Source organism: Leucoraja erinacea, chromosome 4, assembly GCF_028641065.1.
Source record: "Leucoraja erinacea ecotype New England chromosome 4, Leri_hhj_1, whole genome shotgun sequence".
In the NCBI taxonomy this organism is placed as follows: Eukaryota; Metazoa; Chordata; class Chondrichthyes; order Rajiformes; family Rajidae; genus Leucoraja; species Leucoraja erinaceus.
In genome coordinates this window covers 55,845,678-55,860,705 of record NC_073380.1, presented here as the reverse complement: position 1 = coordinate 55,860,705, position 15,028 = coordinate 55,845,678, and the positions used below count along the sequence as shown (strand labels likewise).

The following is a 15,028-nucleotide window of genomic DNA, read 5'->3' as shown; positions in this document are numbered from 1 at the left end:
AATCTTTGGTGTTAATATTAACAACCACAGAGCAGCCACATTGATGCGATAGCCAAGAAGGCACACCAACACCTCTACATCTCGAGGAGACTGCGGAAATTTGGTACGTCTCCAATGACTGATAGACTTCCACATATGCACCATAGAAAGCATACTGTCAGGCTGCATCACAACTTGGTTTGGAAACCACTCTGCCCAAGAAAGTATGAAATTGCTGTGAGTTGTAGATGTAGCCCATTCCATCACTCAGACCAGACCCCACCTACACTTCATACTACCTCAGTAAAGCCGCCAACAAAGTCGTCCCACCCCAGTCGTTCCTTTTTCTCCCTGCTCTCATACAGCAGTAAGTACAGAAGCTAGAAAACGCGCACCACCCGACTCAGGAACAGCCTCTTCCCCTCTGTTATCAGGCTCCAAAACAGTCCTTCCACAAGCTGGTATACTGCCTGATTCAACTCTATCCTCCACTTGGGCTTCTTTGGTCTATGGAACTGATCTGGTACAATGCTGAGAAATATATTCTGCACTTTGTATCATCGCCTTTGGTCTATCTCTTGTACTTGAGCTTGTCTTGATTGTATTATTACGGCATACCTGATCTGTTTGGATAGCACACAAAACCAAACCTTTCTCTGTACCTCGATACAAGTGACAATAATAAATCTAAATCTATTCCTGGATAGAAAGGGTTGACGTTTGAAAATAGTCAACCAGATACCTGTTGGCAGCTTTGAAAGATAGAGAGATTATCTTATTGATACATACAAGATTGTTGGCAGATGCTAATAGGATGTTCCCCCCTGTGGAGGTTTCTACAAATAATAGGCAGAGAGAGTTGCATATTTCAGAGAGAGCCAAAGAGCAATTTCTACTCTCAGAGGTTCATGATTCTCTGGAATTCTCTACCCCAGATAGCTGTGAAGCCAGGCACGGATATTTCCAAGGCAGAGTTTCACAATCATTTAAACCACCTGGGAGTCAAGTGGAGTGGGAAGAGAGCATGAAATTGGTGTTGCGGGCAAGATTGAACTAGCCACGATCTTACTGACTAGCAGTGCTGCTTCGAGGAGCCAATTAGCCAGTTCCTGCCTCATACCTTCTTAGTAACTTGAAATTATGCAAACCATAATTGAATTAAATGATTCTTCCCCCAAAGAGATATGCAAGTATTTAATATATTTAAATCATCAAAGCATTCTTTCAATAAATTTTAAAAATGATTCAACGTGTTAGCTGGAGGTTAACAGAAATGCTTTTGTCTTTCGTGTTCTCTAAATCCCTTTTTTAACTTAAATAAAAAATGTGTAGTTTAGTTTAGAGATACAATGCAGATACAGGCCCTTCGGCCCACCAAGTCCACGCTGACCAGCGATCCACACAATTTACAATTTTACCAAGCCAATTTGCTGACAATAGATAATAGACAATAGGTGCAGGAGCAGGCCATTTGGCCCTTCGAGCCAGCACCGCCATTCAATGTGATCATGGCTGATAATCCCCAATCAGTACCCCGTTCCTGCCTTCTCCCCATATCCCCTCACTCCGCTATTTTTAAGAGCCCCATCTAGCTCTCTCTTGAACGCGTTCAGAGAACCTGCCTCCACTGCCCTCTGAGGCAGAGAATTCCAGACTCAGCGGCCACTGACAAACCTTTATGTCTTGAGTGTGGGAGGAAACAGGAGTACTCCGAGAACACAGGGCTCGAAATTAACGGTTGCCCAGGTGCCAATGACCACCCAAAGTGCCGCCGGCAACCTAAACGCTGAGTCATTTTGCCCGGCTTGGCACCGCAGATACTGGTTTATACCGAAGATAGACACAAAAAACTGGAGTAACTCAGTGGGTCAGGTAGCATCTCTGGAGAAAAGGAGCGTGACGTTTCGTGTCGGCGGCGGCTGTATTGCAGGGGAAAGATATTAAGTGCGGGATGACGAAGGGTCGGAGCAAATGACTGGCCCCGAACAGCGGCAGCAGCGGACGCGACAGCGGCTCCATCTCCTTCCGCACCCCGCCCGCCCTCTGCCTGCCACTCTGCTAACGGCGCTTTCAAAACAAACCCTCCCGCACGCTGAGGCCATGAGGAGGAGGCCTCCTTCCGCCATCTGAAGCAGCTGCACGAAAGATCCTATAGATATAGGATCCTTGAGCTGCACCACTCGGCCCCGGACCTTGCTCTTTGCTGGCGGAGGAGGGGAGGCGATGGCGAGGAGATCCCAACCGCCTCCCCCTTTGGCGGCGGCACTTGGCGGTGGACAGGGACGGCCAAGGCAGCGGGGCGATGTTGTCCGAGGATACTCTCTCTCCCCCTCGCCCCCTCCCCTTATCCTGACACCCCTCCTCTCCATCCCGCACTGATCCCCATTCCCGCCTCTATTCAGTCCTCACTGACATCCCCTGTGCTCCCCTCCCCATCTACCCCCCCCCCCCCCCCCCCAATCTATTCATCCTGCGCTGATCACCCTATCCACCTCGCATTGATTCTCCTGCCACCCCCCATCCATCCTACTCTGGTCCCCAATTGATCCTGTACTTACCCCCTTTTCCATCCATCCTGCACTTCTCCTCCATTAATCCTGCACTGATCTCCCCCCCCCCCCCATTCATCCCGTAATGACCCACCCTCCATTTATCCTGCACTGATCCCCCCCCCATCCATCCTGTAGTGATCTTCCCATTCATCTTTTACTGATTCATCCCATTCATCCTATACTGATCCCCCCCCCCATTCATTCTGTACTGATCCCCTCATTCATCCTATAGTGATCTCCCATTCATCCTGCACAGACCCTCCAATCCACACTGTACTGAACCCCCCCCATTCATCCTGAACTGATCCCGCCCATTCATCCTGCGTTGATCCCACACCCCATCCATCCTGTACAGATCCCCCCATTCAAGAAGAATGGGGGGAAAAGTCAGAAGAAGGTTTCGACCCAAAACGTTGCCCATTTCCTTTCCCCCTTAGATGCTGCCTCACCCGCTGAGTTTCTCCAGCACTTTTCTCTACCCCCATTCATCCTGTACGCACCTCCCATTCATCCTGTACTGATCCTCCATTCATCCTGCACAGACCCTCCGATCCACGCTGTACTGAACCCCCCCCCCCCCCCCCCCCCCCATTCCTGTACTGATCCACCCATTCATCCTGCGCTGATCCCCCCCCATCCATCCTGTACTGATCACCCTTCAAGAAGAATGGGGGGAATAGTCTGAAGAAGGGTCTCGACCCAAAACGTTCCCTATTTCCGTCGCTCCATAGATGCTGCCTAAGCCGCTGAGTTTCTCCAGCATTTCTGTCTACCCCAATTCATCCTGTACTGATCCACTCATTAATCCTGTCCTGTCCTGTACCCCCCCCCCCCCCCCCCCCCCCCCCCCCCCCCCCCCCCCCCCCCCGGGTGAGACAGCAACTATGTTTGATAATGGAATGCATTCAAATGTGTTTTAATTCCCAATGTTAATATTTGTTTTGGTCCATAAAAATTTAATGAGTAACATTCATAACTATACGTTGGATTTATCCAGGTTTTACTTCTACAGTCGGTCATATACATCACAAATTTGGTCAGGAGATATTTCAGTTGAAATTTTAACGTTAAATCTGAAGTGGGAATGATGGAAACAGCGTTTATCAATAAAACTTTTTTAAATCTGGTGCGTACAAACTGGGTATCTTCATTGCTGTTCATAACACGTACATCTAATCTGAATGTCCGGTAATGTGGCGTTTTGACACCTTTAAACATATTACCAAAAGAACATTTGCTGCAGTTATGTCCTTTGGCCATTTCTTGTCAGTTTGTGTAATGTTTAACCTGTCAAGTGGGTATAGTCGATTTTAACAGCTATTATCATAAAATACCTCTAGAAATTTCCTTGCAACCTGTATATTTTGTTATGGATAAATTATGTGGGAAACGAGAGTGTTTCTGTCCCAATAGCAATAATGACCCATGCTATGGCCATGTCATGGTAATTTTCGGTCCTTCACAGAAAACATGCTTGTATCAATCCGTAGTGTGCATGGTTAAGCATATATGTTACCATGGTCCAGGATTTATTGATAAAGGCTGAATAATCCAACCACATTTTTGTTTGGAAGTGGAAAGAACTAATAGAACTTGCATTAATTGCAATGTGTAAAAAGAGTTGAGATACTGTATTATAATTTTGCTGCATGTCATTGTGGTGTATATCATATCTTGATTGGTGAATATGTTTAGTCTGTGACTTTATTTGAAGCAGAAATAATATGTGAATGCTTCATTGAGCATAATTCTGACTGGTAACTACGCACTTCGTCCGAGCACATTATCGCACGTGTCATGCAAACCGTCTTAAATGACCACCTAAACTGTCATTTGGCAACCTAAAAACCTGCCAAGGTTGCCCGGCTGGCAACAGGGAAAAAAAAGTTAAGTGAGAGCCCTGGAACACCCACAGAGATCTCGGGGAGAACACGCAAACTCCATACAGACATCACCCATAGTTAGGATCGAACCCGGGACTCTGGCGTGAAGGGCAGCAACCCCACTGCTGTGCCCATATAGAAGAAATAAATAACAAAATGTCCTGTTTTACCAAAAGTGGTAATGATTCTTGACCAAAGCATATTTGGACCAGTTGAAATTGTGGCCCTATTAATCAAAATGCTAGAAACTCTATTCACACTCAGGTCAGTCTACAAAACAGTCTCCAACAGCTCATACAAATCAGTTACATCCCCTCCATCAGGGCTAATTGAAGCTTCCCCATGAAGCAACATGGTTTGTCTGCCTCTTAGAACAGCAAACATCTCCCAAAATAAGCAAACGACTGCTCATCCTTCGAGTTTGTGGCACATTTCTAAAGTACTAAGATAGACATCAGATCACATTAACTAGAAAGAATAGTTACCTCAATCATGAACAGCACAATCCATCAGTGATTGTCACCAAACAAGGAAAAGCCAAATAAACAAAGTCAACCCCCAACAGATTGCATCTGTGTTTAAAGTAAAAGCTATAGCAAGGCAATGAAGTAACTGCAGCCTGAAGTAGTTACAAAGATGTACCAATAATGTAAAATTCTGCACCACTCATTCCAAACACAAGTCACAGATGTCAAGGGGACAGTGCAACTTAGTGCAGAGAAGATCAAGCTTGCTACAGATCTCGAAAGGTGAAAGCATAACTTGAATGAAGGAAACCAAAACAAATTAGTTATTTCTCTGACTTTTTTTTACTCCATCTAATATCCAGTATTGGAATCTGATACTAACTAAATATGTTAACAACATTTATAGCACAGGCAGGTTCAAAAGCACAAATAATTAGATTTTAAGAAGTCCCTTAAATAATAATAATAAATAAGAGGCATGGAGAGGTTAAGGGAGGTAATTCCAATGTTTTGGATTCTGGCAGTCAAAGCCAAAATGAATCAAAATTAGAATGCTCAAGGGAGCAGAATTATGGGACTAATAGTAATTTTGGGAAATTGTAGAAAATAATTCCCCTTCAAGTACGTTTTTACAAAATGTCCTGAGACCTGGTAAAAATAATTTTCATCCTTACCAATAAGCTTGACAAGTTTATATTATTCAGAGGAAACTGAATGTCTTTGTATCCAAATCACTGACATTTAAGATTTTGGGGTTCAGGTTTAGGTTTATTATTGCCACGTGTACCAACGTACAATGCAAAGCTTTGTTTTGAACGTTATCCAATCAAATCAGATAATACTATACATAAATCGGACAGTACCCTCGCTTGTCGAAGAAGCCTGGTAAAGGAGAAGATGTTCCTGAATCTGGTGGTGCATATAACATGCACGTTGAGCACCCACTTACAATAGTACAGAAGCCTTCACTGCAAGATGATTTGAGTATTAGATTGTTTCAATTATTCAGCCCTGGTGAGCAGCCATCTGGAATTTTCAGTGCAGGATATACTTGAGTAAGGGTTCACATGGTTTATTCCTGGAATGGTAGGCTTGTCAAGTGAAAGAAAAATTCACTTCAAACCTGCTCTCAATCACATATTCCCTATGTCTCCTTGTACCCTTTGATGCCTTCAGTGCGTGGAAATTCATCTCCTTCTATAATGTATTTAAAGAATTCTATACATTTACCACCATCCAAGTGAACAAAATTCTCCTCACATCTAAACATTTTACCCATATCCTGAGACTGCAAACCCCTCGACCTTCGCAGCCAGATGAAATATCCAGCATTTTGACCCCAGTCAGAAGTTTTTCCATTTTCAGGGGACAGTGGACATAGGTTTGTGAGGGAGGAAAGATTGAATAGGAACCTGAGGGGCAACCTTTTCTCTCAGAGAGTGGTGGATAAATGGAAGGAGCTACCAGGGGAGGTAGATGAGGCAGGTACCACAACAACATTTAAAATACATTTGGACAGGTACGTGGATAGGAAAGATTTAAAGGGATATGGGCCAAATGTAGGCAGCTGGGACTAGTGTAGATGGGGCACCTTGGTCGCCATGGGCAAATTAAGCCAATAGGCTTAATTTGCTGTGTGACTTTATGACAATTTTTGTTAAAAACCTGGTCATAGTAGCTAAAATGCAAAACCACATTAATGGTGGCAGACAATATAAAATACAACGTGAATATGACCTGAATAATATCTAGGTCAGAGCAAATAGGTGGCAAGTCTATGATTGAACAGCAGAGTAGACTTGATGTGTAGAAAGGAACTGCAGATGCTGGTTTAAACCGAAGAATCGCACAAATGCTGGAGTAACTCAGCGGGACATCACCAATTCCTTCTCTCCAGAGATGCTGCGTGTTCCGCTGAGTAACTCCAGTATTTGGTGTCTATCTTCAGCAGAGTAGACTTGATGGGCCAAATTGCCTAATTCTGCCCCTGTAACTTATGAAGTCCAGATCCAACAAGGGAAAACCAAGCTATAACCTCCTGAAATTCAATGGCATAACCATCACATAACTATTACTATCACTATTATGTGTGACTCAGTGATGGTAATGACCAGAAACCATTATGATTGACTAGAAACTGAAATGGAGCTACAATATATAAAATTTGGCTACAAGAACAGGTCAGCGGCTTAGATTCCTGTGGTAACTAACCTCCTAACTCCCAAACCCCTCAATGCTTAGATGGATAGTGTGATGGAATATCCTCCACTTATCCAAATGAGCTTAACGTCAACACTCAAGAAGCTCAACACCATCTATGATATAGCAAGCCATATGATAGACACCCCATGCACAACCATTCTAACAGCATTTGATATTAATAATTACTCTGAAATTGATTTTTTTTTCACCTTATTTTTGAAAATCTTGAAACTCCACACCAGGATCAAATAAAGTTTTGATTCGATGTGTCCTGCTTTCCAAAATCAATTTGGAACTCTGAATTACACAACAGACTTTCTCTTGCCATTACCACTAACATAACTATCATGTAATACTTAAATGTTAAAATTGTTTCCACACTTAAATATAAAAGAGTTTAACAGTTTGTGCACAGTGAATAAGAGCAAAAATATAAAACCAGATTTGAAAATAAGCAAATATTGGTATCGGTTTATTATTGTCACCTGTGCCGAGATACAGAGAAAACGTTGTTTTGCCTGCTATCCGGGTAAAACATGCCACAATCAAATCACACACAAGTACAACAAATAGTGGAACGTGAGAAAGGAGACAAAAGTGTAGAATGTAGAGTTACAGCTAAAGATAAAGTGTAGATATAAAAAAGAAGTGTAAGGAACTCAACAAGGTGGATTTGGAGACATCCTCAGCTTATGAGATGTTTATTCAAGGGTCTGATAACAGTGGGGAAGAATCTGATGCAAGTTCCTTCAAGCTTTTGTATCTTCTGCCTGGGAATAGAAATTGTTACTGTGACAGGAAAAAAGAAACCTGAATATATTGTCAACTTTGGATTTTTTAAACATTGGATATTTGCTCTGCAGATCTTCAGTGAAGTTAGGATGGTCTTATAATTGTCAAATACTCTATTTACCCAGTATTTTTCAGTTACTATCATATAAAAATACTGACATACATATTACCAATATGTCAATTTTTTTACTTTATTTATTTATTTTTTTAAACAGTCCTGGCTCACATCTTTCTCACAATACATTAGAAGTATCGAAACAACACTTTTTAAAAGCCCATTAATTAAAAAAAAAACTTTCTGCTGGCCCTCTACACTGTGGCAGTAGATTTTCTGTTATTCATTTATCAACTTTGCACTATTCCAGCTGTGTTAAGGAAGTTCAACTATAATAAAGTCCAATAATAAAGAGTAGATCTTCCAAAAGTTTCTTATTGAGTTAAGCAGAGAAGGCAGGACTCCAGTTCCTGCCTATTCTGAAATCTTTTCCGGTTTAGTTCTAAAGAAACTATAATCCTTCAGATGTCTTCATCAGCAAACCAAAACCCCAGGCACAGCATGCGCAACATCTTGGCATCAGTCACAGGTCCTCATTAATAAGTTAAATGTGTGCGGCTGGAAACAAGTGAAGACGACAAACAGCAATCTGCTCTGCTACCTTTTGAAAAGCTGTGAAATTAGTTGTACAACTTTGTCAACAACTATTTGTAACACTTCTTAAAAAGAAAATTTCACTCCACCAGAAAATCCCTCCCATTCTAACTTTAGGTAGCAATACAATATAAAACACGTCATTTTGTACAAAATGGTATAACACTTAAATGCACATTCATATCTGCTCAGCATCGAAAGTATTTTTAAGAAGACTTTTGGGAGTCTAAAGAATCAAGGTTGTTTAATTTTTTTTTTAATTGTTATATGTACCGACAACGGAACAATTAAATTCATACTTGCTGCAGCTTGATAGACCCATAAAGGCAACAACACACAAATAAAAAATAATCAAAAATGCAATAAATTAATAACTAATCTAGAGCACCATAATAATGCCAAAAATTAGGATACAAAGATACAACTTGCAAGATGTTGGTGAGGCCATATTTGGAGCATTGTGTTCATTTTTGGTCACCCTGCTAAAGGAAAGATTTGATAAGCTGGAAAGAGTGAAGAGAAGATTTAAGAGGATGTTGCCAAGACTTGAGGGCCTGAGCAATCAGGAGAGGTTGGGCAAGCTAGGACTTTATTCTTTAGTGTAGGAGGATGAGGAACGATCTTATAGAGGTGTATAAGATCATGAGGGGAATAGATAGAGTAGATCCACTGACATTTATTCCCCACAGAACGAGTGGACACACATTTAAGGTGAGAGGGGAAAGAGTTAAGCCTTGATCCCAAGCAATTTTCAGGGATACTGAGAAATAATACAAGAATGGGACTTGTGCCATTTCTCTTTTAGGATCTGGCATAGACGACAGGCAGATGGCTTCTTTTTGTATTCTAATTATTCTATTATCACGTGGGCAAGTCAGTTCTTCCATTTGTAAAAATATGCAATTCAGTTTAGTTTAGATTAGTTCAGTTTATTGTCATGTGTACTGAGATACAGTGAAAAGCTTTTTGGTTGCATGCTATCCAGTCAGCAGAAATATTATACATGATTACAATCAAACCATCAACAGTGTACTGATACAGGATTAAAATATAGTGCAACACAAAAGTCCAGTAAAAGTCCGATTAAAGATAGTCTGAGAGTCTCCAAGTTAGTGATAGGATCGTTCAGTTGCCTGATAACAGCTGGGAAGAAACTATCACTATGCGTTTTACACTTCTATACCGCGTGCCTGGTGGGAGAGGGGGGCAGAGGGAGTGATGGGGTGCGATCTGTCCTTGATTATGCTGGTATCCTTGCTAAGGCAGAGTGTAGTGTAGATGGAGTTCGTTTGCATGTTGGGCTGGGCTGCGTCCACAATTCTCTGTAATTTCTTGCAGTCTTGGATGAAACCTTTCCCAAACCATGCTATGAAGCATCCCGATAAAATGCTTTCCAAGGCGCATCTGTAAAAGTTGGTGAGAGTTGTTGGGGACATGCTGAACTTCCTAAGTCTTCTAAGGAAGTAAAGGTGTTGGTGTGCTTTCATGGCCATTGGTTCAATATGGTTGGTCCAGGACAAGTTGCTGGTGATATTTACTGTTCGGAACTTGAAGCTTTCAAGGATCTCTACATTGGCACCATCAATGTATACTGGAGTGTGTGTACTGCTTCGCTTCCTGAAGTCAATCCCAATCCACTTAGCCTTGCTGACGTTGAAGGAAAGGTTGCACAAAAAAGCTGGAGAAACTCAGCGGGTGCAGCAGCATCTATGGAGCGAAGGAAATAGGCAACGTTTCGGGCCGAAACCCTTCTTCAGACTGATCGGGGGCGGGGGTGGGTGGGGACAAGAAAGGGAAAAGGAGGAGTAGCCCGAAGGCTGGGGGATGGGAGGAGACAGCAGGGGGGCTGAGGAAGGGGAGGAGACAGCAAGGACTAACAAAATTGGGAGAATTCGATGTTCATGCCCCCGGGGTGCAGACTCCCCAAACGGAGAGTTTGGGGAGTCTGAAGGAAAGGTTATTGTCTTGGCACCAGATTACAAGGTACTCAATCTCCTTCTTGTACTCCGTCTCGTCATTATTGGAGAACGCATCCTTGCAGGGCACCAGTGTTCAGGATTATTGTAGAGGGTGATGTGACATCTATCCTCACAGATTGTGGAATGTTGGTTCAGAAGCCGAGCATCCAGTTGCAGAAGCAAGTGCTAATTCCAAGTTCCACTAGTTTGGAGATGAGCTTGCATGGGATCATGATATTGAAAGCTTTGCTCAAGATTCCAGCATCTTTGTGTTCCTTGTGTCTCAAACACTTTACATTGGCTGCCCAATTGCCTATATTATTCTCCAGAGATGGTGCCTGACCTACTGAATTACTCCAGCACTTTGTATCTTAATTTGATCTCCAGCACATTTCTACTTGTGTGAGGCCGTTATGCACTTGTTGGCTGCCCAATTGCCTAAATTAGAACAGAAATTATAATTAAGAAAGCGTAAATTTTAAAGGAGGTGTGAGGGCAATTTTTTATTTTCCACAGAGGGCGATGAGTGCCTGAAAGATACGATCACGAGTGTGCTAAAGGTAGATAAAATAGTAGCATTTAAAAGACTTTTTGATTACCACATGGTAATCTGGAGTGGATGGAGTGGTGGAGCTGCTTTTTCTCCCTTTCACCAAGTGAATTGTTATGATCACGGACACATTGCCTGAAAGAGTGGTGGAAGCTGATTCAGTGATAAGTTCCAAGAGAGGCGAATCATCAAAAGTAAAAAATTGCAATGTTTCAGCATGGAGTAGACTAATTCGTAACTCATTCAGAAAGTCCAAGTAGACAAGATAAGCCAAGTGGTCACCTTCTATGTTACAAAATTCCACTGTTTAAACAGGAAGCCACTCTTAGCTCAACACAATATGCCTTGTCAGCACAATCGCGGCATGGTGGCGCAGCGGTAGAGTTGCTGCCTTGCAGAGCTTACAACACCAGAGACCCGGGTTTGATCCCGACTACGGTCTCCCCGTGACCCTTTGGGTTTTCTCCGAAATCTTCTGTTTCCTCCCACACTCCAAAAATGTACAGGTTTGCAGGTTAATGGGCTTGGTATTAATGTAAATTGTACCCAGAGTGTGTAGGATAGTGTTAATGCACAGGATCACTGGTCGATGTAGACTCAGTGGGCCAAATGGCCTGTGTCTGCGCTGTATCACTAAACTAAACTAAACCAGGCTTTACAAAGGGCATTCAGCCTTTCACAGATAGTTCTCATATCCCAAATCCCTGAATTTTTGAATAACCAATTGTGACAATAAAAGTTCTGGTTCATCAATGCTCATCACATTTGCTAGGTACACATTGCTAGGTAAACCAACCTCTCCAACCATTACATAGACACAAAATGCTGGAGTAAGTCAGCAGGTCAGGCAGCATCTCTGGAGAAAATGAATAGGTGACATTTCAGGTTGAGACCCTTCTTCACTCCAGCAATTTGTGTCCATCTTCAGTGTAAACCAGCATCTGCAGTTCTCTCCAACCATTAGATGGCCAATTTCTTGGATAAGTTATCCTTTCCTTTAAATGGTCCTTCATTTACTGCCAGACCAAATGTTCAAGATTTGGGGTTTTATGTAATCTATGGCACTCCATTATGTAGCAAATATCACTACCTTTCAATATCCATGTGTTCATCAACCAATGGAGTCTGTTTTGAAGTACAGGTGCACAACCTTTTATCCGAAATTCCAAATAACGAAAAGCTCCGAACAGCGGACATTTTTTCGGTCCTTGAAGAAAGGTCCTTGAAGACGTTCACCGAGGGCGGCCCGCAGAGGTGACAGCGGAACCTCCGGTCAGTCCTCGAAGAAAGGGGCACTAAATCCCCATTCATAAAAGAGAAGGTGAGGGTATATTGCGCGGAGGGTTAATAATTGACAATCTGCTGCTGCCTGCCCACTGAGTTAAAAAGTTCCCACGGTAGACTAACAATACACAGTGCATCGTGAGTCTTGCGTGGGAACTTTTTAACTCAGCGGGCAGGCAGCAGCAGATCGTCGCTCCCTTCAGTTTCACCCCTCCTACACCCCTCTGCTTCCAGGCCGTGTGTGTGACCCCCTTCCCTCCCCTCTCCAGCTCCCCGCCCATTGCACCGGCGCGGGGGCTTTGCACTGTCTTCATGTCGGCGATGCCAGCAGGTCAGTGCCAGTCACCGGGGATGTCAGGACCAACGGGACACCGACCCCCAGGCCCAATGCAAGCACGGAGATCCCAGAGACCCACAGCCAGCAGCAGCCCAGCCCCGTTCCAACTCCAGAGGAAAACTGCAAACTGGCCGTAGACGTCAGGACCACCAGAAGCCGCTCCCCGATGGGCCGCTACGGCGACAAGTGGCAGTTTGCCCACAGCCCGAGCTGCGCCCCCTCATCGGGACACTGACCCCCAGGCCCACTGCAAGCACGGAGATCCCAGATCAGCAACTCCAGCCCAGCCCCGCTCCTCCAGAGGAACACGCTCTCCGTAGGGGAAGAAGCTGATGATGTGCAAGGTACGTCTTGTTCTTGGGGTGGCGCAGCTCGGGCTGTGGGCGAACTGCCACGTCGCCGTAGCGGCCCATCGGGGAGCGGATTTCTCTGGAGTTGGAGGGGGAGGGGGGTATTGTGCTGTTTGATCGCCCCCTGCTATCCCAGGGACAGGGAGACAGCGGCTTTTGAGAATGGTGGGCAATCACTTCCAAAGTTCTGACCACACAGTCAGTACACCTCTCCTAAACTTGTTTCCCTCACTAAGATCATCTCGCAGAGAATGATCCCAGCCTAACCCTCCCTATTCTCTCCTATTCTGCAAGAAAAAACTACATTGAATACTCAAACGCGCGATCGAGTAACTGCCGGGATCGAGGCGCAAACTCGCGACCTTGCGGATATGAGCCGAGCACTCTACCACTGAGCCAGCCGTTAAAATCTACGCTAAAAATCTTCCATTCCGAAAGCCGAAAAATTCCGAATTACGAAAAATGTCTGGTCCCAAGGCTTTCGGATAAAAGGTTGTGCACCTGTATAATCTCTGTTATGGTTTCAAAAATACATCTGTTGATTTGCATTAGGGTTCAAAAATAACCATGCTTCAACAAATACCCATGTGATTGTGACCAGAAAATATATTTCAATAAAGAATACCAACCCAAAATGCCACCTACCAATGTTCTCCACAGATACTGCTTGACCTGCTGACTTACAGCAGCACTTTTTTTGTAAGCCAGCATCTGCAGTTCCTTGCGGCTACATTGCAATAACGTTGGTTAAACACTGAAGTGATGCTGAATAAACTCTGGCCTGTACACATGGAAGAACCTTGTGTACTGACCAGTGCTTACTGCCATAGAATGTGTTAATATCCAAATTTAATGTCCCATTTTTTAAAGCTGGAATTTCCGACCGCATAACAATCATTCAGAGCAGCAGTGTAGGGGCAGGATAGATGTTGTATTGAAATCACTGTGATGGGATTTGACCCAAGGGCATTGTGACTCAGCGATGGGACTGCTACTAATGGAACATCTACTGACATACACTACGAGTCATTAGTAATTTCCAAACCTTAACAAAGAAGCACCTGCAACTCTTGCTACTAAACATACAAAGATGGGTCTCTTCACTCTAATCACGTTGCTTATTCTCTTAAACAGTGCTCTTGGGATCAGAGATCCTGTTTATTCAATGACAGAAAGGTTGAGGAATTCAGTCAGTCAAGTCCTGCTTCAGGATTAATCAACACAATAAAATGCTTAGAATGCATAACAATAAATGGTTCCTAGAAATAGATGAAAGTGCTCTGGCAATGTAGACTGACATTTAAACATTGATCGTAAATTATAAATGATTAAAAATGTTGATTTTTAACAAAATATCTCAACCTGGATCTCAATGGGTACCAAATAATGGGTAAAATATGACCAATATTCAGGTAAATTGGCTTACTTGATCCTTTGTATACATATATACAGGTGAGATTTAGGAGAAACACAGGTGGATTTGAAGCACCTTCAAATTACAATGCCTCTAAACTATTGTGAGAAAGCAATTAACCATCAAATGTAATCAATGATAGTTCAGTTCACATCATTTGTAAAACTAGTTTAATTCTATCAATAGACAATAGATGCAGTAGGCCATTCGGCCCTTTGAGCCAGCACCGCCATTCAATGTGATCCTCGCTGATCATCCCTAATCAGTACCCCGTTCCTGCCTTCTCCCCATATCCCCTGACTCCGCTATTTTTAAGAGCCCTATCTTGCTCTCTCTTGAAAGCATCCAGAGAACCCGCCTCCACCGCCCTCTGAGGCAGAGAATTCCACAGACGCACCACTCTCTGTGAGAAAAAGTGTTTCCTCGTCCCCGTTCTAAATGGCTTACTCCTTATTTTTAAACTGTGGCCCCTGGTTCTGGACTCCACCAACATCAGGAACATGTTTCCTGCCTCTAGCGTGTCCAAACCCTTAACAATCTTATATGTTTCAATGAGATATCCTCTCATCCTTCAAAACTCCAGAGTGTAGAAGCCCAGCTGCCCCATTCTC

The 15,028-nt window shown here is 43.4% G+C and overlaps 1 protein-coding gene across 6 annotated transcripts in view; it reads right to left on the bottom strand.

Moving 5' to 3' along the window:
* LOC129696443 (intermembrane lipid transfer protein VPS13B-like) overlaps nucleotides 1-15,028 on the bottom strand; it is an 811,841-nt gene that overhangs the window by 776,513 nt on the left and 20,300 nt on the right. The window lies entirely within an intron of this gene.